The 24,485-nt window shown below is 41.1% G+C and overlaps 1 protein-coding gene across 1 annotated transcript in view; it reads right to left on the bottom strand.

Annotated features, from left to right (window-relative positions):
• Window positions 1-24,485, bottom strand: part of LOC124596488 (zinc finger protein 879-like) — a 358,944-nt gene that overhangs the window by 288,959 nt on the left and 45,500 nt on the right. The gene's annotated exons all lie outside the window — the stretch shown is intronic.

Genomic DNA, 24,485 nt, shown 5'->3' with positions numbered 1-24,485 from the left:
TACAGTACACTGGATAAAAGGAAGCTCAAATATTAAATATCCATAAACTTTTGATTACTGACAAATGCCTAATCCAACACGTTCAAAGCTTATGATCCATGCAAGGAAGTGTAAACCAGAGTTTAAATGCCTGGAATGGTTCCTGAAATAATGGTACAAATTCCTACTTCCAAAGAACTTTTCCAAATAGGAACAATGGTACTGCCATCACATTCACTTTCATCCACATAGGTCGAAACCAATTACTGGTCTCTATACACTCTGAATGGACTCTATTGTTCTTAAAACAATGGAAACTCCAGGCAGGAGTACCAAAAATGTAGGAAAATTGGACTGCTACTTGCCATAAAGGTAACATGCTAAGTTACATAGAGGCTCAATTAAAAAGACACCCACTCATAAGCTTTTGGTGCAAGCCTTCATCGGAAAAAGAGAAACGCACACCATTCGTTCACATGCGAGCACATCATCAGCATTCTGGCCTGAGCTGCTGCAGTTGACAGGCGTGTGTGCACAAGGTGTGTTTGCTTGTGTAAATGAATGGTGTGTGTTGTCCTTTTCTGATTAAGGCTGTTGCCAAAAGCTTATGTGTAAGTGTGTTTTAATTGTGCCCATTTGCAACTTAGTATGTTGTCTTGATGGTTAGTAGCTACCTGTCTTTCCCTACACTCTTGTTTTTAACCTGCATAAGTCTTCAAGTGATACTTTTCTTTGTCGTTCTTAAGCTTTATAAATCTTTCAGTGTCTTTACAGGGCAGTCCAAATAATATAGAGTTTGTTGATAAACAAGCATAAGAACCACTTAAGCAGATACAGCTGACAAGACAGGTGAACAAGCCTACAGGAGGTTTACAACTAACTGTTTAACTGTTAAGTTCACAAAGAGATAAATTTAGCACCTTCAAACAAGCAATAGTAGCCTGCCACACCAGAACTAGCCATAAAGTGGACGAACTACAGTGTGTGAAAGGCCTCGGGGTCCAACTCGATAATAATGAGGCCAAAAAATTGGTAAACTACTCAAGGATTTATAGTATAAACATTGCAGAAAGAGATTTGTTTTTGCTATTTTGATTTGATGGAATTTACAAGTTCAAGTGCAGAAAATTGCTTCTTTAATATTTTGTTTGTTTGAGCAATGGCCTCGAGATATTCAGTTTCAAACAGAATTTTTTTTACTAAAGAAAAAACACTCTTAATGTACGAGGGCAGTTCAATAAGTAATGCAACACATTTTTTTTCTCGGCCAATTTTGGTTGAAAAAACCAGAAATTTCTTGTGGAATATTTTCAAACATTCCCGCTTTGTCTCGTATAGTTTCATTGACTTCCGACAGGTGGCAGCGCTGTACGGAGCTGTTAAAATGGCGTCTGTAACGGATGTGCGTTGCAAACAACGGGCAGCGATCGAGTTTCTTTTGGCGGAAAACCAGGGCATCTCAGATATTCATAGGCGCTTGCAGAATGTCTACGGTGATCTGGCAGTGGACAAAAGCACGGTGAGTCGTTGGGCAAAGCGTGTGTCATCATCGCCGCAAGGTCAAGCAAGACTCTCTGATCTCCCGCGTGCAGGCCGGCCGTGCACAGCTGTGACTCCTGCAATGGCGGAGCGTGCGAACACACTCGTTCGAGATGATCGACGGATCACCATCAAACAACTCAGTGCTCAACTTGACATCTCTGTTGGTAGTGCTGTCACAATTGTTCACCAGTTGGGATATTCAAAGGTTTGTTCCCGCTGGGTCCCTCGTTGTCTAACCGAACACCATAAAGAGCAAAGGAGAACCATCTGTGCGGAATTGCTTGCTCGTCATGTGGCTGAGGGTGACAATTTCTTGTCAAAGATTGTTACAGGCGATGAAACATGGGTTCATCACTTCGAACCTGAAACAAAACGGCAATCAATGGAGTGGCGCCACACCCATTCCCCTACCAAGAAAAAGTTTAAAGCCATACCCTCAGCCGGTAAAGTCATGGTTACAGTCTTCTGAACGAACTTCTCCTTCTTCATGACAACGCAAGACCTCACACAAGTCTTCGCACCCGAGAGGAGCTCACAAAACTTCAGTGGACTGTTCTTCCTCATGCACCCTACAGCCCCGATCTCGTACCATCGGATTTCCATATGTTTGGCCCAATGAAGGACGCAATCCGTGGGAGGCACTACACGGATGATGAAGAAGTTATTGATGCAGTACGACGTTGGCTCCGACATCGACCAGTGGAATGGTACCGTGCAGGCATACAGGCCCTCATTTCAAGGTGGCGTAAGGCCGTAGCATTGAATGGAGATTACTTTGAGAAATAGTGTTGTGTCGCTAAAAGATTGGGGAATAACCTGGTGTATTTCAATGCTGAATAAAACAACCCCTGTTTCAGAAAAAAAATGTGTTGCATTACTTATTGAACTGCCCTCGTATTTATGCATAAGTATATGAAATACCATAAATGAAACACAAGCTTCTTATAATCAAATCACAGAACTACATCTGATTTTTGCAAAGATAGAATTCTATGCGGTATAAAAACAGTAACTGATACATGAAAAATACAGAGCTTTTCTCCTAACAACAACTGTTTTACTGCTACATCACCAACATCTGAGTACAAATGATCTGTGTCACTGACAACAGGTTCTTGCAGAACATAAAATATATCTGTGATGGTCAGCAACAAAAGTGAGGAACAGTCATTATCATTTCAGTTTTTACCATGATAACATGTGTGTTTATACTGATTTATGCAAGAAGGTCCAACACTAAAACTGACATTTTTTGAAAATTTATTTGATGAATCTGCGAATGTGTCATGGCCTAACAACTTAACCTGACACAAAATACACAACACTGTTTCATAATGATACATAATTAGTCCATCAATTTTTTTTTTTCTTTAAGCGAGATTTCTTTGAAGCACGAAACATAACATACACACTGTACATCACTTTATTTTATTATGTGTTTATTAATACCACCATTTTTAGTTGTTATTGTTGTTGTTGTGGTCTTCAGTCCAGAGACTGGTTTGATGCAGCTTTCCATGCTACTCTATCTTGTGCAAGCTTCTTCATCTACCAGTACCTACCGCAACCTACAACCTTCTGAATCTGCTTAGTGTATTCATCTCTTGGTCTCCCTATGCGATTTTTACCCTCCACACTGCCCTCCAATACTAAGTTGGTGATCCCTTGATGCCTCAGAACATGTCCTACCAACCAATCCCTTCTTCTAGTCAAGGTGTGCCACAAATTTATCTTCTCCCTAATTCTATTCAATACCTCCTCATTAGTTATGTGATCTACCCATCTAATCTTCAGCATTCTTCTGTAGCACCACATTTCGAAAGCTTCTATTCTCTTCTTGTCTAAACTATTTATTGTCCATGTTTCACTTCCATACATGGCCACACTCCATACAAATAATTTCAGAAACGACTTCCTAACACTTAAATCTATACTCGATGTTAACAAATTTCTCTTCTTCAGAAACGCTTTCCTTGCCATTGCCAGTCTACATTTTATATCCTCTCTACGTCAACCATCGTTAGTTACTTTGCTCCCCAAATAGCAAAACTCATTTACTACTTTAAACGTCTCATTTCATAATTTAATTCCCTCAGCATCACCCGATTTAATTCGACTACATTCCATTATCCTCATTTTGTTTTTTTTATGTTCATCTTATATCCTCCTTTCAAGACATTGTCCAATCCATTCAGCTGCTCTTCCAGGTCCTTTGCTGTCTTTGACAGAATTACAATGTCATCGGCAAACCTCAAAGTTTTTAATTCTTCTATGGATTTTAATTCCCACTCCGAATTTTTCTTTTGTTTCCTTTACTGCTTGCTCAATATAAAGATTGAATAACATTGGGGATAGGCTACAACCCTGTCTCACTCCCTTCCCAACCACTGCTTCACTTTCATGCCCCTCGACTCTTATAACTGCCTTCTGGTTTCTGTACAAATTGCAAATAGCCTTTCGCTCCCTGTATTTTACCCCTGCCACCTTCAGAATTTGAAAGAGAGTATTCCAGTCAACACTGTCAAAAACTTTCTCTAAGTCAACCAATGCTAGAAACATAGGTTAGGCTTTCCTTAATCTATTTTCTAAGATAAGTCATAGGGTCAGTATTGAATCACGTGTTCCAAAATTACTACAGAATCCAAACTGCTCTTCCCCGAGGTCAGCTTCTACCAGTTTTTTCCATTCATCTGTAAAGAATTCTTGTTAGTATTTTGCAGCTGTGGCTTATTAAACTGAAAGTTTGGTAATTTTCACATCTGTCAACACCTGCTTTCTTTGGGATTGGAATTTTAGTCTACATTTCATAACCTATAGATTGTGGTCAGAGCCCACATCTTCCCCCGGAAATGTCTAACATTTTATAAACTGGTTCCTGAATCTCTGTCTTGCCATTATATAATCTATCTGAGCCCTTCCAGTACCTCCAGGCTTCTTCCGTGTATACAACCTTCTTCCATGATTCTTGAACCAAGTGTTAGCTATGATTAAGTTATGCTCTGTACAAAATTCTACCAGGCATGCTTCCTCTTTCATTCCTTACCCCCATTCCATGGTGGCCTACTACGTTTCCTTCTCTTCCTTTTCTTACTATCGAGTTCCAGTCACCCATGACTATTAAATTTTCATCTCCTTTCACTATCTGAATAATTTCTTTTATCTCATCATACATTTCATCAATTTCATCATCATCTGCAGAGCTAGTTGGCATATAAACTTGTACTACTGTAGTAGGCGTGTGCTCGTGTCTATCTTGGCCACAATAATGCGTTCACTATGCTGTTTGTAGTAGCTTACCCGTACTCCTATTTTCCTATTCATTATTAAACCTACTCCTGCATTACCCCTATTAGATTTTGTGTTTATAACCCTGTAGTCACCTGACCAGAAGTCTTGTTCCTCCTGCCACCGAACTTCACTAATTCCCACTATATCTAACTCTAACCTATCCATTTCCCTTTTTAAATTTTCTAACCTACCTGCCCGATTAAGGGATCTGACAGTCCATGCTCCGAACCGTAGAATGCCAGTTTTCTTTCTCCTGATAATGATGTCCTCTTGAGTAGTCCCCGCCCGGAGATCCAAATGGGGGACTATTTTACCTCCGGAATATTTTACCCAAGAGGAAGCAATCATCATTTAACCATACAGTAAAGCTGCATGCCCTCGGGAAAAATTACGGCTGTAGTTTCCCCTTGCTTTCAGCCATTCACAGTACCAGCACTGCAAAGCCGTTTTGGTTAGTGTTACAAGGCCAGATCAGTCAATTATCCAGACTGTTGCCCTTGCAACTACTGAAAAGGCTGCTGCCCCCCTTCAGGAACCACACGTTTGTCTGGCCTCTCAAAAGATACCCCTCCGTTGTGGTTGCACCTACGGTATGGCTATCTGTATCGCTGAGGCACGCAAGCCTTCCCACCAACGAACAAGGTCCATGGTTCATGGGGGGCGGGCATTTTCAGTTAATGATCTGTAATTACATTCCATCTTCAGTTAACGATCTGTAATTACATTCCTATATGATTAAGTGCAGAGTATCCAACAAGTTATGAAATTAAGTTAGAAAATGTTCACAAAAGTAATTTTTACTCATGTACTAATAATGATGAGTTGATAGAGAAAATTAAAAATATGAAATAGAAGAAATCCTATTTGATGTGAACAAGTATAACCATTAAAAAATGTCACTGATTAATATGCCTCAATTTGGAGGAACAGAATATACAGGGTGATTCAAAAAGAATACCACAACTTTAGGAATTTATAACTCTGCAACGACAAAAGGCAGAGCTAAGCACTATCTGTCGGCGAATTAAGGGAGCTATAAAGTTTCATTTAGTTGTACATTTGTTCGCTTGAGGTGCTGTTGACTAGGCGTCAGCGTCAGTTGATGCTAAGATGGCGACCGCTCAACAGAAAGCTTTTTGTGTTATTGAGTACGGCAGAATTGAATCGACAACAGTTGTTCAGCATACATTTCGAACGAAGTATGGTGTTAAACCTCCTGATAGGTGGTGTATTAAACGTTGGTATAAACAGTTTACAGAGAATGGGTGTTTGTGCAAAGGGAAAAGTTCTGGACGGCCGAGAACGAGTGATGAAAATGTAGCACGCATCCAGCAAGCATTTGTTCGCAGCCCAGGAAAATCGACTCGCAGAGCTAGCAGAGAGCTGCAAATTCCACAATCAACTGTATGGAGAGTCCTACGAAAAAGGTTAGTTATGAAACCTTATCGTCTGAAATTGGTTCAAGCACTGTCTGCAGCTGATAAGATTAAAAGAATCGATTTCTGTGATTTTATCCTTGCTCAAATGGAAACAGATGAATCTTTCGTTTCAAAGATTGTGTTTAGTGATGAAGCAACTTTCCACACTAACGGGAAAGTCAACCGTCACAATGTCTGTATATGGGGCACTGAGAATCCGCGGGAAACAACTCAGTATGAACGTGACTCGCCTAAGGTGAACGTTTTCTGTGCCATTTCATCCAATAAAGTTTTTGGTCCCTTTTTCTTCCAAGGTGCTACTGTAACTGGACTACAGTATCTGGAGACGTTAGAGAATTGGCTGTTCCCTCAGCTCGAACAAGAAGCACAACAATTCATATTTCAGCAGGATGGAGCGCCACCACATTGGCACTTATCTGTCCGTAACTACCTGAACGTCAACTACCCGAGGCGATGGATCGGCCACCAGGCAGCCCGTGACAGAGCACTTCATCACTGGCCTCCAAGAAGCCCTGATCTTACCCCCTGCGATTTTTTCTTATGGGGGTATGTTAAGGATATGGTGTTTTGGCCACCTCTCCCAGCCACCATTGATGATTTGAAACGAGAAATAACAGCAGCTATCAAAACTGTTACGCCTGATATGCTACAGAGAGTGTGGAACGAGTTGGAGTATCGGGTTGATATTGCTCGTGTGTCTGGAGGGGGCCATATTGAACATCTCTGAACTTGTTTTTGAGTGAAAAAAAAACCTTTTTAAATACTCTTTGTAATGATGTATAACAGAAGGTTATATTATGTTTCTTTCATTAAATACACATTTTTAAAGTTGTGGTATTCTTTTTGAATCACCCTGTATATATTAAAAAAAAAAAAAAAAATGCTTATTCGCCTTTGATGCCATCTGCAACACATTCTTTTGCTCACAAAACATGCCATATTAATGGATTTACTTCACATCTTCCAGACTGCTGGCCATTAGAAGGGCAGTGAATCATGGCACAAAAAAAATTACTTGTGGTGCATTTAGAGGACAGCAGGGAGAATAAATAGCTACACCTATATGTGATTTGGCAATATACAGTGTATGAATCAGAAACAATAGCTCTGATCCACCTAGACATGGAGTCTGACTGAGCTTGCATGACAAATATGGGTCTGTGTCTGTGTCAGAATTCATCAAGTGTAGAGGGTGCATAGTGGTGGCTTGCGAGTCTCTCGGTAATCTGTGACCAAATGATATAAGTGGGTGAGAGGTCTGAAGAATTTACTGGCCACAGCAACAGTCAAACACCCTCTATGCTGACACAGGTAACTAAGCAGGCTGACATCCCATCTTGCATCATGTTGTTGAAAGGTTACGTCACAGAGACTTAGAAGACAGAGCCCGGCCACCGCTGTTAACACATTGTAAATGTGACATCTGCTGTCCAAATTACTGGCTGTCCAAATTGGACTGGATGGTATCGTGTAACTGGTGGCTACCTGTTCCATCACACCTGATGCTGGCCCGCCAAAATGTTGACAAATACAATCTGGCAACTCAGAGCCTTCACATACACATACATCAACCACGATGCCATATGGAGTAGTAGGATTTGTGGTAAAATATGATATACTGCCACTCTCGTGTCCAACATACCACTATTGAAACACTTCTCTCCACAACCGTGCCGATGGAAGACCCAGAGGCTGTTGGACTGTCTGCACAGATACTCGTCTTGCTGCAAACGAGTCCGTTTCCTCACTTGAGGTATGTGACGCAGTTGCACAATCCCACACAGTTAAGCAAAAATATACCTGTTCTCTTGGGCGCCAGTGCAGTGGAGTTATCAATTTTCTACACAGCTATGTGAACTGTCCTCTCGAACTTGCTGGTGCCATATTCATATAACAGTCATGACTGACAGGGGCAGTATCATAGGAAGACATATCAAAGTCCCAACCAGCTACAATCTGTCGCTGTCAGGTTCCAACAAGTGCCAGTATAAATTTCTCCTTCTTACTCCGGGCACAACATTATCATCTCACAAATAATCTAAATTCAAATGTGATTTCTGAATGATAAACCTCATGCATAATCTTTCCTAATATGGAGCAGTCTAATGTCTGTAGACTGCCACAGTGATGTTGCTGAAATTTTGATGGCCATCAGTGCATTTTTTAATGCTGCCTGGCAAACTGAACAAAATGTATTTTGAAAGCTATATATTTGGGTTCTCTGGATAAACTGTACCCCAAGGGAGATGGTGTAATCCCAATCAAACCTCTGATTAGCAAACACACCCAACTTTTAGAACACTAGGACTGAACTGAGACAGTCCTCACGTTACTGCACACTTGTGCTAACTAGACTGCAGAATTTGCTACTATTTCTAGATGTTGCACGCTATACTGTTCAACAAGGTCTCAACTTCTGGAGAGAACATCGCCTGAACCTTAAAATTTCACAGCTTCTTTCCTCTCATATTGTGAGTGATGCCTTTGGGTCCACAGACGAAACACAGTCAAACACTCCCGTAATATAGCACGGCCGAATTATCCGTACTGCAGGACCACTGCCGTCTAAAAATATTAAAGTCGCAGAAAGCCTTTGTCTTTGGATAAAAAGTAAACTACCATTGTTAAGTTGTGCAGCAGAAGAAGGTGTGTTCTTTTTGTTATAACTTCAAGTTGAACAAATATATTTCAAGGAAGACGCAATACATGAAAGTCACAGATCAAGTAAACAGAGTAAGACGTGTGTACACTTTAACAGTCAAATCATAACTGAGTCCGAGTCTAGCGGCTGCTGGCTGGCTGGCCACTTAGGTGGCGCTGCTGCTGCGTGGCTGGCAGACAGCGCCGCATGTAGAGGACACGCGTAACTGTGCGGCGGCACTTTGAAAGATGGCGAGTCACAACACTTTTGGCAACTACGGTCTACTGTGGCCATTTTCACTGTGCCCTCCTGCATGAGATGGTCATTTCTATAGCCCGATACAACTTATACTGACAATTGACATGGGGAAGATCATGCAGATGACATTCAGTATAGGTTCGCATTTGCCACGAATGGGAAATGGTGACAAAAACGCACTGTGCCAAAGAAACAGTACTGCGAACCCCGAATAGCTTCACAGTCAAACAAAGCTGAGCTATATAGTGCTCATATTCCACAACTTCACAGTCACGTTTAGAAATGTGTAGGGATTCTATAACGACTGAATAGTTTGTGATTCACGTTCATCCGTATTACACATTGCATACTGTGACAGTAATTGTATGTTAATTTTTACCACAATTATAGTATCTGGACACAGCACAAACGCCACAAAATCGTCTCAGGTTGAGTCTCAATTCTGTGCACAGCACCAGGACAGACGTATCAGTGTCTGCAGGCTCCATGGAGAACACACACTATAGAGAAGTTATTCCATTTGTAAAATATTTCTGTCTGTTTGTGGCACATTGGTGTACAAGAAAATGCACATAAAATATATCAACAAATTGCAGTAATGTGAAGAATATGAGTGCAAAAACTAAAAAAACATACAGTTATCTAACAGCAGAAACTGTATAATCACTCACGGCCAGTGCCATTATCTATGACAGTGGGCTTCCACAAGGTGTTCCAAGGAACAGGACACCTCATAACACTGTCATAGACATACCAGTAATGTGAGTACTTACACTGTCCTACCAGAAATGAGAGTAACTGAACTGTTTTGAAAAAAGGGTTGCAGTCTACACACACACACACACACACACACACACACACACAGAACTTACAATTTTGGTGGAGAAAGTCCAGCCTAATAATTCATGTAGTACTAATCGCACACCACACAGCCATTTTCACTCCTGCAGGCATTCTCGATGCAACTGGTGAGAATTTTCAGAACTCTGACAACCTCTCTCCTGTGAATTGAAGTACGCCAATAAATGTAGACATGCATCTTTGTCAGAAAAATAGGGCATTCCCCAGGATTAGTCTCTCTGGCATGCATAGACTGCAACTGCCAGTCACAGTACTCTCACCTGACCTGTTTGGCTTGTGCTGTACTCTCCTGTTACTTTGCAAGGTTTCAGTCCACATCCATGCACAGCCCTGCTAGCAGGTACTGCCAACACACCACTCCCGAGTGGATATAGTACAGTGATTTCCTCACCCTTCTTTCTGCACAAGTACCATGACAATATGACGCAGTGGTTTTCTTGGACATATTTTTGATGTTACACCTAACTTATCCAATTTATTCTTGATTAAAACCTATATTGGGTGGAGTGGTTTTCTTGGACTTCTTTCTGAGGCCACTCCTAACTCATTCACTTTATTCTCATTAAAACCCATACACCATCTGGCAGATGGCCTGGGTGACGGCCCACCACATTACACAGTGACTGACCCCATCTGACCTACCTGTTCCGACACAGTGCCAGACCTGGCCACCTATGTGAGACTCCTTGAAATACAAAAACATTAAATTCGCATCTCATAATTTTTAGCCCACAAGGCTTTGCTGTGCTCTGCTCCGAAGGCTGAAAGTGAGGGTAAATTACAGCTGTTATTTTTCCTGAGGACGTGCAGCTTCACTGTACAATTAAATGATGGTGGCAGTCTCTTGGGTAAAATACTCTGGAGTTAAAATAATCCTCCATTCGAATCTCCAAGTGGTGAATATTCGACAAGATGTACTCATAAGGAAACACAAAAGTGGTATTCTACAGATTAGGATGTGGAGCGTTAGATTCCTTTAGCGGGAAGGTAGATTAGAGAGTTTAAAAAGGGAAATGGATAAGCCGAAGTTAAATAGAGCGGTAATTAGTGAAGTGTGGTGGCAGGACATCCAGTCAGGTGAGCTTAGGGTTATAAATTAAACAGAGGTGACACAGGAGTAGGTCTAATAATGAATAAGAAAGTAACCACACAAGCAAGCTTCTACCAACAGTACAGTGAACACATTATCAAAGCCAAGATAGACATGAAGCCGACAAATTTGACAGCAGTACAGGTTTATATTCCTACTACCTCCACAGATGATGAAGCGCTTAAAAACAATGTTTAATGAGATAGAAGAAATTATCCAGAAAATCAATTGAGTAAGCAATTGAATTGTGGTGGGAGACTGGAATTAGACTGTAGAAAAAGGAAGAGAAGGAAAATTAATAGCAGAACATGGACAAGAAGAAAGGAATGAAAGGGGAAGCTGCCTGGTGTAATTATGCATAGAGTGTAATTTAATTGTTGCAAATCTTTGAAGTATGATGTGGAAGAGAAAGACACACTGGAGATAGATTATATAATGGTAAGCCAGATATTTCAACAGCAGATTTAAAACTCCAAACCATTTCCATGGGCTGATGTGGGGATTGACTATAATATATTCATTATGAACTGCAAATCAAAACAGAAGAAATTGCAGAAAAATAAGTAATTAAAGAAATGGGACCTGGGTAAGCTTACAGGGAGCATTAGGCAACAATTGACGGAAAGAGGACAAAGAAATAAAAGTGAAGGGGAGGCTTTTTTTCTTTTAATCTCATTTTTTGTTCTACATTGTTCGTTGATTTTTTTGTTGTGGATGTCCGATGACAGCTGTTTAGTTTGATAAAATAATGAAGCCAGCAGAGTATGACATAGTCAAAAGGACAAGGCTCAGAAGAAATCTTTGGATAACACAAAAGCTACTGAATTTTACCAATGAAAGAAGAAAATAAAGAAATGCAACAAGGAACCAAAGGGAATACAGACACCTAAATAAATGAGATTGAAAGAAAGTACAAATTGGAAAAGAGAACAAATAAAAGGCTATACAAGCATGGACAAGCAGTGGCAAGATAGGTGCTGTCCACAGACAAATTAAAGATAACTTTGGAAAAGAGAGCAGCAATGCAAATGTCGAGAGCTCACATGGCAAACCAGTACTAATCAAAGAAGATAAAGGTAAAAGGTGGAAGGAATACATCGAAGGGCCATACAAGGGAAATAAACTTGTGAGAAGTATAAAGAAATGGGCGAGGACATAAATATAGATGAGATGGGAGATATAAAACTGCAAGAAGACTTTCACATAGCACTGAAAGATGTAAGGCCCCTGGAGCAGCTGACAGTCCCTCAGGATTACTGACATCTTAGTGACAGCAAGACTTTCCACATTTTGGGCAAGATATATGAGACAAGCAAAATACCTTATGACCTCCAGAAGAGTATATTAATATCAATTCCAAAAATGGCAGGTTGTAACAGGTGTGAATATTATTGAATTGTCAAATTACTTACAGAAGAATGGAAAAACTGTTACAGGCTGACCTCAGAGAAGATCAGTTTGGGTTCCAGGTAAATACAGAAATGTGAGATCCTACTAACTCTAAGACTTATTTCAGAAGACAAGTTAAAAAAAGGCAAACCTACATTTATAGCAATTGCAGATTTAGAGAAAGCTTTTTACAGTGTTAACAGAAATACACTCCCTGAAATTCTGAAGGTAGCAGGGATAATATATAGGGAGAGATGAGTTACTGTTAACTTGTACAGAAACCAATTAGCAGTCACAAGTCGAAGGATATTAAAAGGAAGCAATGCTATTCCCAACATTACTCAGTTTGTACATTGTGATTATGATTAACTTTCACTGCTTGAGCCAGCAGGGATGGAAAACTATTTATTTTGCGGGTACCCAACTTTCCAGAAATGATGTTCACACTTTTTGCTGCAGGATTTGCACTGTTAGTAGTGTTAGTATAATGACGTGCAGTAAGGCGCAGGCACAGGTATGGTAACATAGGACTGAAACGTGTGCATTAGTGTGCATTACAGTTGCAGACATGGTTCTGGACAAGGTGAGCAGGACTTTACTCATAAAGCTGTTTAATCAAAACAAAAGCAATAGTGCTGCTCCCCTGTCACATATCGACGACTTAATGACTCGCACGTCGTTATGCTTCAGACTGTTGTAAGCCATCGAGGGCCTCCAGGACAGGAAATCAGAGAGACAATGCAGAGAGCAGGCAAAAGTGGTAGTGTTTAGGCTACCAGAGCTACATAGTAACACTAGAGCCCTGAAAACTGCAGATGCTTTGGGCAGGTGTCCCAGGGGAGAAGCTTCACTTCAGAGAATTAACTAGTAACACCATCCACCGCCTCGATGCTATTGTAAGGCATCAGAGTAGATGGAGAGGCACCACGCTCGATACTTGCTCCTGAGAACTGCAACATCAGAGGGTTTACATAGGTTAGAGTACTACTACAGCAATCCCCTCTCACTAAAGGACTGGGGGTGGAGCCAAGTGACATAAAACACTGTTGTTGCTGACCATAACAGGAATGACAGTGGTTTTCAGCTTTCAGCTGAATGCTATTGCAACCAAACTTGGAGTTTGTTAATGTAAAGTCCAGGGGCATCGCTACCTAGCAAGTAGGAGAAGGGGAGGAATCTGAATGTGGTCGGCCAGAAGGACTCTGGAGGTGCAGAACAACTCATCAGATCGGCCGAAGGTCGTTGAGTGCCAGTGGAGTGGTAGGTCAACTATAGGAAGGAAGAAATACTGCACCACCATGGTTCTTCAAAAACTCACGTTTTTGTATACAGAAATGGCGCTCAGACAGATCACTGGGGCACCAACTCTGTGGCGCTCGTGGCCTATCTCAGTAAACTCCGAAAGGTCTGCTTTTCTAGCCCGAGTGCTGCTCTCAATTTGTACGTAACATGTTGCCAGTGTTCGCTAGTTCTGTTAGTGCCCAACCCCTTAGATTCACACATTGTCTTCTGCCTCCTCTTCCCTTTTTAATTTTCAGAATTAGCCTCCAGTGTAGTACTTAGTCTGATCACCCATAAATCAGATCCCCCAAATTCCACGAGTCTCCTGCTGCAAGCACCCTGTCGAGTTGCAAAACCTACGCCTCTCGAACGTGCCCCGTGACAGTGTTTGGCGCTGATCCGAGTCATCAACCTGCCTCCACTGGGTATTTGTTTTTTAGCATTCGCTCCTCACATGTCGGAAATTGCAGACTCGCCTCAAATCTCTGTCTTACCTCTATTCAGTGTTAGCACATGTCAAAGGTAAAAATTTTCTGGTGTTAGGTGTGGGGTATTTCCATAACAATTTTCGAAATAGACAGGGGCCTTACACATCTTCGGTCCAGCGTTGCCAATTGTGCCCAGCGAGGAAAAAGGATTTTGTGATAAAAGTCGTCAGGGCGAGAAGAGGAAGGTCACCCTCTAGTGTTTCTCGTGTAGGTGTGTAGGGCACTCGTCTACGGATTGCACGTGTAGTGTAATGTGTAGTATAAAACCTGTCGCAAATCGGGGCATTTGACGTGAGATTGCAGACTCGACAAAAGAATTCGCAAAGTAGAGCATGTCGAGAACCGGAGGCCCCGAAGACGGTCGGGTGCAGAAGTTGTAATTTAAGGGCCTACTGGGACATAGAGGTCCTTGTAAGAAAGCGAAGCCAGTTGTGTGTTATGTATGTCAGGGCCAGGGCCCACAGCTAGAGAGTGCAATGAGAAAGCAGGGGATCCTGCGAAAAATAAGAAGCACGTAAATGAAAGAAAAGCATTAGATTACTGTTACCTTATGCCGAATCGGGAAAGATATTCAAAGTCGACTGTGAATGTAAAAATGAGTTCTGCCCAAAGACTGCAGAAAGCCCATAAAAATTGCTTCTGCATAAAGGAGTACAAATTAGTTTGTTCAATATGAAGCATCTGCAAAGCCAAGTCAGGTATAGACCTGAAGAAAGAATACAGATTAAAGGTGTCACAAGCCCGGTCATAAATTTGTATGGGACAGCAGCTTTAGATACTGACATAGATCGGGATTTAAAGAGTGAAACATTCTACCGTAGATACGTGTAGTACAGCAGTTTTAGATCTTCGGATAGACCAGGAATTAAAAGTGAAACATAAGATTCATCTTTTTAATTGGTAAAGATTTTTTTTAAAGCATCTACATCCACATTCATACTCCGCAAGCTACTCGACGGTGTGTGGCGGAGGGCACGGTGTAGTAATTGATTAAACCAAGGAAACCCCTGTGTACAGAGACAGAAGTGCAAGTACACAGGGAGGGAGAAAAAATTGAAGATCAGTTAATTTAAAAGAAAACTTGCAGTTATATTATTTAAATGCCATAGAAAAACAATCCATAATAGAGGTGTGTTCTCCTTGTAATGATATCTTCCATTTGCCAAGGGCTAAGTTTACATATACAGATACAATCCAACATTAAACAAAACTTATGTCCGAAGCAGAAGGACGAGTAATTTGCTATCGCCCTTACAAAATACCAGACTCTCAGAAAGAAGCACTACAACAGGAGATAAGTCAGATGCTGGAGGACGATACAATAGTACCTTCAACAGGTGGCTATAATTTCCTGTTGTTCACGATTCCCAAAAAGGCGGATGCATCTGGTAAAAAGAAATGAAGGGTGGTAGCTGATTACAGAAAACTAAATGAAATTAATGTCAGCCCACTCTTTCCACTAGCGATGGGATATTATCAGGTGATAACAGAGGGACAAAACTGAGAGCTGACAGCTTTTAGTACACCATACACCCATTATATATACAAAAGAATACCAATGGGGTGCTGTTCTGCATCCAAAATTGGATGAATTCAGTTCTAATGGATTTACAGGGTGGAAAAATGGTTATTTATTTAGACGACGTAATTTTCAGCCCGTCGATGGAAGAACACAGTACTCAATTGGGTGAGGCTTCTGAGAGGCTAAGGCAACATAGTTTGAAGTTGCAGAAGATAAATGTGGATTTGTGGCTTTTTTAAGGAAGGATGTCACATATATGGGACATGTCTTAAACAAAGATGAGTTAAATCCAGACTCAAAAAAACTAGAACAGTGATGTAATATTCCCAGCCCAGTACAACGAAAGCATTAAAAAGTTTCCTCGGGTTAGTCAGGTACTATAGATGTTTCCTAAGTGACTTTAGTAAAGTGGCAAAACCACTACACTTGTTGTTGAAAAAAGGTGTTATGTACGAATGGGGCACCAAGTAGGAAGAGGCGTTCCAAGTGCTAAAACAGAAGCTACTCCGTGCCCCCCATATTACAGTACCCAGACTTTTCAAAAAAGTTTATAAGCACCAGACACGAGCCAGGACGCTACTGACTCAGTTCTTAGGTGAGAGGAAGTAGGTAACGATCTTCCAGTTGCATATGTGTTCAGAACTTTGAACAATGCAGAGTAAAATTATAGCACCACTGAGAGAGAGTTATTGGCTGTAGTGTGGGTAGTCAAACATTTCAGACCATACGTTTTGGTCACAAGTTCACTATTTTTATAATCATACACCATCGGAGTCGGTCAGAAATATTACTGATCCGTCATCACGCTTAATGTATTTCAGACTGATATTAGAGGAGTACGATTATGAAATAGTATACGAGAAATGCAAGAACAACTGTGTAGCACACGCACTGTTCAAGTACAGTCAGCTGCTACTGAAATAGGGGAAAATGAAAGTAAGGAAGTGCCAGCAGTCGAGGATGACGAACAGCAGGAGATAGCTGCCGAAGAAAAGGTGGAATTTCTGCAGAAATTCCGTGATGCCCCCATAGGTGGCCATCGAGGGATCGTAAGAACTTACAATCAAATTAAGAAGTAATGAACGTGGCCTGGGACAGAGGAGGATACTGAGAGCTACACTAGAAAATGCGCTAGCAGTAAAAAAATCAAATAACACAAAATAAGACAAAAATGCCACTGTTTATAGCATCGACATCAGGTGGAACATTGATATCGTTGGTCCACTGATGGTAACAGACAGAAATAATTGATATATACTAACATTCAAGGATACTCTAAAAAGTTCACTGTAGCAGAACCGACAGACAAGTAGGATGCAGATACAGTTGAAAGGTTTGGGATACCCTCAGTAATACTACTCAGTGACAACGGTGGCAGAGAGTGTGCAGAGTGTTAAGGACTGGTAGCTTACTGACTTGCCATCATCCCCAAAAGAATGGAGCATTGGAAAGATTACACCGAATTATAGCAGAATTCCTCAGACACTGTATCAGAAGTGCTCAATCAGGTAGAACCACGAATTATACACCACATGAGTTATTTTTTGTTAGAGCATGTAACATACCGGGGTATATTTTAGAGCTATCCTGCAACTGTTACTCATAATTACAATGATTATGTATTTGAACTAAAAGAGAAAATGAGGCAGATGCACCACTGTGCCAGAGATTATAATAAAAAGTGTGAGGAGAAGAACAAAGAGGACTGTGATAGAGCCCAAAATCCGACAGATTTTAAAACAGGTGGACAAGTCTTAATGTATGACAAAAGCTATTCACACTTAAAGCTTTTGGCCAATGGCCTGCAGTGCGGTTTCAGTTGCCTGAGACTGCAGTCACGTGTGTGTGTGTGTGTGTGTGTGTGTGTGTGTGTGTGTTTCTATTGTTGACAAAGGCCACTGGCCGAAAGCTTTAAGTGTTAAAATCTTTTTGTTGTGCCTACCTTTGACTCAGCATCTCCGCTATATGAAGAGTAGGAACTTTCCTTCTCGTAATACTGTTACATTCCTTCCTCGACTTTCCATAGTTCGATTGCATGATGAAAGTGTTAGAAGGGGGCACAAGCCATAAACTAGACATGCAGTAGCATGGCCCATACACTGTTGTAAGGAGAAAGGATCCAAATGCGATCACTAGTTTAAAGGGAAACAAATCTTTAACAGAGCATGCCAATAGGTTGACAGGGTTCTACTGAAATAAAACTTTTTCTTGAATTTCAGATGTGGAAACTGACTGTAGTGTTGCACCTTGTGAGCTGTATTGCCACAGTGTACACACTTGGGCAACTTCAAGATTTTAGCATAGAGAAGTTCCCCTCACTGCCGGGCTTATGTTATGACAGTATTGGCGAGATACAAATACACAGAGTGATTATATTAATCTGGGAGAAAAGATGATGAGACAGACATGATTATGTTGTTGTTGTTGTGGTTGTGGTCTTCAGTCCTGAGACTGGTTTAATGCAGCTCTCTGTAGTAACCACAACCAACAGCGGGAATGCCTTGGGCTGCGGATCGGAGCTGCCAGGCGGAGAAGCTGCCGGCAGTGGAGCACGCACCACCGGGTAAACGCAGGACGAGTCGGACAACAGACCAACGACAACTGACAACAACCGACCACGACCGACTATGAGCGACACAACAAGGAAGAGATAAACAACGGAGGCTTATGGAAACCACAACACCAAACACCAAACGTAAATCCACTCGGAACCAGAGCCAGGCAAATGTCAACAACGAGCAATGACCAGAAAGCAGTACCGCCGAGATAGAAACAAAATCCAGAGCAAGTACCAGACTGGCTGGACTAGGGCACAGCGGGTCCCTATATACCAAACCGGAGGGAGCGGCTATTGGCCGCTGTCTGCACGTGGCTTAGCGGTGGCGCACTCGCTGTGCGAGAGCCGCTGCGCAGAATAGCCGCCGCGGAGGCGGAGCCCTCTATGGGCTGACCACGTCCATTTGTTCTGCTGCGCGTTCAACTTCCTCGGCGGAAGGTACTAGACTCTATCCTAAGGAAGCTTCTTCATCTCCCAGTACTTACTGCAACCTACATCCTTCTGAATCTGCTTAGTGTATTCATTTCTTGGTCTCGTTCTATGATTTTTACCCTCCACGCTGCCCTCCAATGCTAAATTTATGATCCCTTGATGCCTCAGAACACGTCCTACCAATTGGTCCCTTCTTCTTGTCAAGTTGTGCCACAAACCCCTCTTCTCCGCAATTCTATTCAATATCTCCTCATTAGTTACGTGATCTACCCATCTAATCTTCAGCATTCTTCTCTAACACCACATTTCGAAAGCTTCAATTCTCTTCTTGTCCAAACTATTTATCGTCCATGTTTCACTTCCATACATGGCTACACTCCATACAAATACTTTCAGAAATGACTTCCTGGCACTTAAATCGATACACGATTTTAACAAATTTCTCTTCTTCGGAAACGCTTTCCTTGCCATTGCCAGTCTACATTTTATATCCTCTCTACTTCAACCATCATCAGTTATTTTGCTCCCCAAATAGCAAAACTCCTTTACTACTTTAAGTGTCACATTTCCTAATCTAATTCCCTCAGCATCACCCGACTTAATTCGACTACATTCCATTATCCTTGTTTTGCTTTTGTTGATGTTCATCTTATATCCTCCTTTCAAGACACTGTCTATTCCGTTCAACTGCTCATCCAAATCCTTTGCTGTTTCTGACAAAATTACAATGTCATCGGCGAACCTCAAAGTTTTTATTTCTTCTCCATCGATTTAAATACCTACACCGAATTTTTTTGTTTCCTTTACTGCTCGCTCAATATACAGATTGAATAACATTGGTGAGAGGCTACAACCCTGTCTCACTCCCTTCCCAGCCATTGCTACCCTTTCATGACCCTCGACTCTTATAATTGCCATCTGGTTTCTGTACAAATTGTAAGTAGCCTTTCGCTCCCTGTATTTTATCCCTGCCACCTTTAGAATTTGAAAGAGTGTATTCCAGTCAACATTGTCAAAAGCTTTCTCTAAGTCTACAAATGCTACAAACATAGGTTTGCCTTTCCTTAAGTCGTAAGGTCAGTATTGCCTCACGTGTTCCAACATTTCTACGGAATCCAGACTGATCTTCCCTGAGGTCAGCTTCTACCAGTTTTTCCATTCGTCTGTAAAGAATTCGCGTTAGTAGTTTGCAGCTGTGACTTATTAATCTGATAGTTCGGTAGTTTTCACAATTGTCAACACCTGCCTTCTTTGGGATTTGAATTATTGTATTTTTCTTGAAGTCTGAAGGTATTTCGCCTGACTCACACATCTTGCTCACCAGATGGTAGAGTTTTGTCAAGACTGGCTCCCCCAAGGCCATCAGTAGTTCTAATGGAATGTTGTCTACTCCAGGGGCATTGTTTCGACTCAGGTCTTTCAGTGCTCTGTCAAACTCTTCACGCAGTATCGTATCTCCCATTTCATCTTCATCTACACCCTCTTCCATTTCCATAATCGCCCTTGTATAGACCCTCTATATACTCCTTCCACCTTTCTGCTTTCCCTTCTTTGCTTAGAACTGGGTTTCCATCTGAGCTCTTGATATTCATACAAGTGGCTCTCTTTTCTCCAAAGATCTCTTTAATTTTCCTGTATAGGCAGTATCTATCTTACCCCTAGTGAGATAAGCCTCTACATCCTTACATTTGTCCTCTAGCCATCCCTGCTTAGCCATTTTGCACTTCCTGCCGATCTCATTTTTGAGACGTTTGTATTCCTTTCTGCCTGCTTCATTTACAGCATTTTCGTATTTTCTTCTTTTATCAATTAAATTCAATATTTCTTCTGTTACCCAAGGATTTCTACTAGCCTTCGTCTTTTTACCTACTTGATCCTCTGCTGCCTTCACTACTACATCCCTCAGAGCTACCCATTCTTCTTCTACTGCATTTCTTTCCACCATTCCTGTCAATTGTTCCCTTATGCTCTCCCTGAAACTCTGTACAACCTCTGGTTTAGTCAGTTACCCAGGTCCCATCTCCTTAAGTTCCCACCTCTTTGCAGGTTCTTCAGTTTTAATCTACAGTTCATAACCAATAGATTGTGGTCAGAGTCCACATCTGCCCCTGAAAATGTCTTACAGTTTGAAACCTGGTCCCTAAATCTCTGTCTTACCATTATATAATCTCTCTGATGCCTTCTAGTATCTCCAGGATTCTTCCATGTATACAACCTTCTTTCATGATTCTTGAACCAAGTGTTAGCTATGATGAAGTTATGCTCTGTGCAAAATTCTACCAGGCAGCTTCCTCTTTCATTTCTTAGCACTAATCCATATTCTCCTACTACATTTCCTTCTCTTACTTTCCTACTGTTGAATTCCAGTCACCCATGACTATTAAATTGTCCTCTCCCTTCACTACCTGAATAATTTCTTTTATCTCATCATACATTTCACCAATTTCTTCATCATCTGCAGAGCTAGTGGGCATATAAACTTGTACTACTGTAGTAGGCGTGGGCTTCGTGTCTATCTTGGCCACAATAATGCGTTCACTATGCTGTTTGTAGTAGCTTACCTGCACTCCTATTTTTTTATTCATTATTAAACAGACTCCTGCATTACCCCTATTTGATTTTGAATTTATAACCCTGTATTCACCTGACCAGAAGTCTTGTTCCTCCTGCCACCGAACTTCACTAATTCCCACTATATCTAACTCTAACCTATTCATTTCCATTTTTAAATTTTCTAACGTATCTGCCCGATTAAGGGATCAGAAATTCCACACTCCGATCCGTAGAACGCCAGTTTCCTTTTTCCTGATAACAACATCCTCCTGAGTAGTCCCCGTCCGGAGATCCGAATGGGGGACTATTTTACCTCCGGAATATTTTACCCAAGAGGACGCCATCATCATTTAACCATACAGTAAAGCTGCATGCCCTCGGGAGAAATTATGGCTGTAGTTTCCAGTTGCTTTCAGCCATTCACAGTACCAGCACAGCAAGGCCATTTTGGTTAGTGTTACAAGGCCAGATCAGTCAATTTATCCAGACTGTTGCCCTTGCAACTACTGAAAAGGCTGCTGCCCGTCTTCAGGAACCACACGTTTTGCCTGGCCTCTCAACAGATACCCCTCCATTGTGGTTGCACCTACGGTACGGCCATCTGTATCGCTGAGGCACGCAGCCCTCCCCACCAACAGCAAGGTCCATGGTTCATGGGGGGAGGATGATTATACTAATCTGATGAGACAGAGAGACTATCACATTTATTGGTTGGATATTGTAAACAAAAGTTAAGAAGTTTGGGAACAAGTGATGAAGAATGTACTGCTGTACAAAAAGCCTTAGAATGGCACGTCAAAAAGATCCATAATTTTGTGGGTGATATTAGTAAAATAATGTTTGGGAGATCAGATGAACAGGATGCCTTCCATTTCAAATCAAAGAATGGTTCAATTGAAAATGAACAGAGGCAATTGATTACATTGACCAAAGTGCAAGTAACAGTAGTATAAGAAACTTTGATGAATTTCCATCATACAGTAGTCAGCCTTGCACATAACGAGGTAATGATTGTTAAACTCCTGCTAATGCAGTTGGTATTAACTTACACTGAGTTAAAAAGGGAACATAGGATGCTGATTTTTTGCCATAGTAAATGCTCAGAAAGGAATACTGGAAGCTCATATAATTAATCCAATGCAAATAGTTGAGTACTTGTATTTAATTCAGGATGATATTAGAGACAAGAAGTTCCCAAATGTTCTCTCAGAACAGGGCAGGTACCAGTTATTACACATAACTGATTTTGAAGCATTTAGAGCTGGTGATACATTAAGTTATGTACTGAATGTGCCATTAGTAGAAAACAAACTGTTTAATCTGTACAAAGTTTTACCCTATCTTCTAAAGTTGGAGAAGCCAAGGTTTATTTATGTACATACAGCCAGAAAACGATTATTTGTTATTTGATGAATTCAAGTGGCACTATGACAAACTGAGTAACAAACAAGTGTTGTGTAAAGCAATAGATCACATTCACAAAATATATAAATAAAAGTTTGATCCAACGCCCACATATGATCGCAAAATATGTGAAGCAAGGATGTTGCAACCTGTAAGGGTAATTCACAAGGATTGTATCAAAAAGTTTGCAAAACTAAATGATAGTAATGACCAAAAATTATTCACTGCTCCAAAAGAGGGAGGCTTGACAATTCTGTGTAATGACAACAAGCCAACAGACATACTGGCCAAAAGTACACAGAAACTAATGTTTTACGGAAAACGTAAAGGGTATGGACACGTGTGTTCATACAGTCCAGACGAATAATAAGAATTAATGTGACCAGTGAAGACATTAAGCCGGCTGCGGTGGTCGTGCGGTTCTAGGCGCTCCAGTCCGGAGCCGCGCTGCTGCTACGGTCGCAGGTTCGAATCCTGCCTCGGGCATGGATGTGTGTGATGTCCTTAGGTTAGTTAGGTTTAATTAGTTCTAAGTTCTAGGGGACTGATGACCACAGCAGTTGAGTCCCATAGTGCTCAGAGCCATTTGAACCATTTTTTGAAGACATTAAACATGGAGTGGTGGTGGTGGTTAGTGTTTAACGTCCCGTCGACAACGAGGTCATTAGAGACGGAGCGCAAGCTCGGGTTAGAGAAGGGTTGGGAAGGAAATCGGCCGTGCCCTTTCAAAGGAACCATCCCGGCATTTGCCTGAAACGATTTAGGGAAATCACGGAAAACCTAAATCAGGATGGCCGGAGACGGGATTGAACCGTCGTCCTCCCGAATGCGAGTCCAGTGTGCTAACCACTGCGCCACCTCGCTCGGTCATTAAACATGGAGATTGATTGCCTATTTAAATAACAAAAAGAGAAATATTTCTGCGTTACAGTTGGACATGCCGTTGGAACATGTAATACAACATTTAGATGACCTTAAAGCAGCAGGACATAAAATAACAGAAACAGAAGAGGATATAGCTTTCCAAGAGCAGCATATTTTCTCAGAAATACCTTGGTATCATTACTTATTCTGGGCTTACCTAGGAGTCGTAATACTTACCATTATGTTTCTATGTTGTTTGTGCAGATACTGCAGAACTATATGTGGAAAGATATGGACAATGATTGTTGTGGCAAAGTGTGAGTGAGGACGTCAACAGTAAACACGTGTGAAGGGTTGGAAATGACATGCAATCATAGTAGATGACCTTCTCGATCAAGCAGAGGAAATAGTGAAGAGCGTGATGAAGCTCCATTACATTTGAACACAAAGAGGAAAGAGCCACGTTTACCCTTGCCACCTCTACATAGAAATCGAAGATAGTACAAGACACTGAAAAACTTCCTTTGTACATACAAAATACTATTATGAACCTTGTAAGTAAAATGTAAACAAGAATTAGGTCGTGTGTTCTCTTTATGATTTCTTATTATACTGATGACATGTAATGTGCTGTATTGATAAGTTTATGTATAAATGATATTAAGAAAAATAAAAAAAATTAATATGAATGTGTATATGTTGCATAAAAAAAGAGAGAAAACTGTTTTATTTTTGGCGTATAGTTGTATCTGTAATGTAAAAAAGGGAAAAGTTAGCTAGCCAATGATATAAATTTCTGTTCTATGTAATGTGTGTCTTCATGAAAAATGAACCAATGTCTTACAATCATGCTTCTAAGTGTATGCATATATGTGTATATAAGTACAGTGAAAAATG

Source organism: Schistocerca americana, chromosome 2, assembly GCF_021461395.2.
Source record: "Schistocerca americana isolate TAMUIC-IGC-003095 chromosome 2, iqSchAmer2.1, whole genome shotgun sequence".
NCBI classification, from domain to species: domain Eukaryota; kingdom Metazoa; phylum Arthropoda; class Insecta; order Orthoptera; family Acrididae; genus Schistocerca; species Schistocerca americana.
Note: the sequence above shows the minus strand (reverse complement) of the source record. Positions and strands in the feature narration are given on the sequence as shown.